This window comes from Phocoena phocoena, chromosome 4, assembly GCF_963924675.1.
Source record: "Phocoena phocoena chromosome 4, mPhoPho1.1, whole genome shotgun sequence".
Taxonomy (NCBI): domain Eukaryota; kingdom Metazoa; phylum Chordata; class Mammalia; order Artiodactyla; family Phocoenidae; genus Phocoena; species Phocoena phocoena.
This window is the reverse complement of record NC_089222.1, coordinates 81432088-81434967: the sequence shown is the minus strand read 5'-3', so window position 1 is coordinate 81434967 and position 2880 is coordinate 81432088. Positions and strand designations below refer to the sequence as shown.

Genomic DNA, 2880 nt, shown 5'->3' with positions numbered 1-2880 from the left:
TACTCTAGATTGGTAGATAAAGTTGTGAGGTGAGGCACTGAATGTGATAACTGTGAGTGCGGTATGTTATTAAGAAAACAAGTTTGCTAGTTCCTCTCTGTCCTTTATGGAAATTTAAATCCAGGATCAAAAAGGTGTAGCTGGGTGATGAGGTCATATTGCTAGTTCTGTCAGACCAATTAAGACAGCTTTATTAATTCAGACTTTTAATTGAGCACTGTGAAAAGGTCCTAGCTGAGCTGAAGTTTCCTTATGTAGTATGCATGAAGAAAAGCTTGGCCAAGCAAATTAAACTCAATTTATGCTTAAGGGCAGATCTTGAGTAGAATCTGTTTCCTTATGGGGCCTACCAGAATTTTGTAAAATCATAAACTGTACTTCAAATTGTGTCTTCTCAATTATAGGAACTTTGAACTGATTCTTGTCCTTGGAAGAAAGGATACCCCATGCCAGGGATATCCATTTATACAATGATGTTTCAAATAGCAAGAAGGATAAGAATAAAACTTCTAGCCTGGCTTCTCCAAACTACCAGTCGAAATTGTAACGAAACTTCAAACAAAAGAAAAATGCTTCAGAGTATTCTGAGAAGTATTCAGATATGCTAATCACAGCTATTAAGGAATATCAACTTTGGAATGTCACATTTATTCCAATAAGCAACACTAAATGGAGCAATTTTGAAAGGTTCTCCCTTCCTTAAAAGATAATGAAATGAAATTGCTATAAGGCAAAACCTCAACCTCCACCAAGCTCCACACTTACCCAGCCCCAATCTAAGCTACGCCAGAGCCTTCTTTCAACTTCTTTTCATTCATTTGTTCATTCACTCTTTAATAAACATGTATTAAGCCCCTTCTACATACAGTAATCCCTAGGTATCTGTGAGGGCTTGGTTCCAGGACAGCTGCTACCTACTCCCCACAGATACCAAAATCTGCAGATGCTCAAGTCCCTTATATAAATGGATGCATCCCTAGATATGGAGGGTCAACTGTATAGTTGCAATGTTAGTTATTAGCAAGTCACAATTCATGTCACCAAAAAGTCGCAGAGAAATGTGTAGTTCATTACAAAATGGTGTGTGTGATGCTTAGTTTTATGTGTCAGCTTAACTGGGCCACAGGTGCCCAGATATCCAATTAAACATTCTGGGTGTGTTTATGAGAGTATTTCTGTATGAGATTAACATTTGCATTGGTAGTCTGAGTAAAGCCGATTGCCCTCCCAATGTGGGAGGGGTGGGGTGGGCCTCATCCAATTGGAGACCTGAATAGAACAAAAAAGAGCAATAAGGGAGAATTCTCTCTCTCTCTGGCTGTCTCTGACTGAGGGTATCTGTCTTCTGTTTTCAGGCTCAGACTAGGACTGGAATTTATACCTTTGGCTCTCCTGGGTCTCGAGCTTGCCTCCTGCAGGTCTTAGGACTTCTGAGCCTCCATAACCACATGAGCCAGTTCCTTATAATAAAAATATATACCACACACATTTTCTCTGGAGAACCCAGACTAATACAGTATGTAGGTGAGAACTAGAACACCTGAGCCCGTTAGCTATACAATTACAAGCAAGACCATCTTGTGATTCACATAACACTCCCTTATTCGTCTACAACCTTCCCTCACTGACATCAACACTTGCCTTCAGAAATCGATTAATTCAAAGATTCACCCACTTCTGATATTCTACCCTAAGAACTTCCAACCCCAACTCATATGCAATCAAAAACATCACTTCCACTGCGAACATGGCGCTGCGAGTGGCGCGGAGCGTGCAGGCTGCAGTCTGCAGCCTGCGCGCCATCTCTGCGCCCAACGCACCCTGCCCGCCACAGCCCTGGGGACCGCGGGCGGGCGCCGTCCGGGCGCTGCACACCGGTCCCGTTCTGCTGTCGGGTCGTAAATTCAGACAAACATGAATGCGTAACAACAGAAAACGGTGTTGGAACAGTGGGAATCAGCAATTTTGCACAGGAAGCTTTGGGAGGTGTTGTTTACTGTAGTCTGCCTGAAGTTGGGACAAAAATTGAACAAACAAGAGGAATTTGTTGCTTTGGAAAGTGTGAAAGCTGCTGTTGAACTCTATTCTCCTCTATCAGGAGAAGTAACTGAAATTAATGAAGCTCTAGCAGAAAATCCAGAACTTGTCAACAGACTTTGTTATGAAGATGGTTGGCTGATCAAGATGACACTCAGTAACCCTTCAGAACTAGATGAACTAATGAGTGAAAAAGTATATGAGAAATACATAAAATCTATTGAGGAGTGAAAATGGAACCCCTAAATAAACTAGTTTGAAACAACTTAATCTAGTATAGTTGTGTTAAATTAGTGGTGGATAGATTTTTAAAAAGCAACTTTTAGCAAAAGAAACTACTTGCAACAATGTTGCCTGAAGAAAATACCCCTTAACTTCCTAATGATTTCACATAAACACTATGCATCTTTTTCACAACAGCCTGTGATTTTTAGGTTAGTCTCCAGTTATAATACTCAGAATTCCTGAAATTATCTGTGGTAAAACTAGTTATGAAAATTATGTAATTCAAGGATAACATTATTATCTTAACCGTATATCATATTGTAACTTGCCTACAGCCATCCCTGGATTTGGGTCAAAATACTCAATGAACTTGCCACTGGAAATAAATGGCAGTGGAGAAAAGTTTGTTAGTTGTACAGTGTCCAGTGAAGAACGTTACTCTCTTAATTTTGCAAAATATACTGTGTTTGCTGGTGCTATTTTTATACAGTGAAGCAACAGCCTTGCAGGAAAATAAGAAACAGTTTACTAATAAAATATTCAACTTCTTAAACAAAAAAACAACAACATCACTTCCCTAATGTGCTGCCATTTCAAAGTTGCCTGTGCGGTATTCTC

The 2880-nt window shown here is 40.0% G+C and overlaps 1 pseudogene; it reads left to right on the top strand.

The window, feature by feature from the left end:
* Window positions 1–1747: 1747 nt before the first annotated feature.
* LOC136122861 (glycine cleavage system H protein, mitochondrial-like) lies at window positions 1748–2268 on the top strand (annotated as a pseudogene).
* The last annotated feature ends 612 nt before the right edge of the window (window positions 2269–2880 follow it).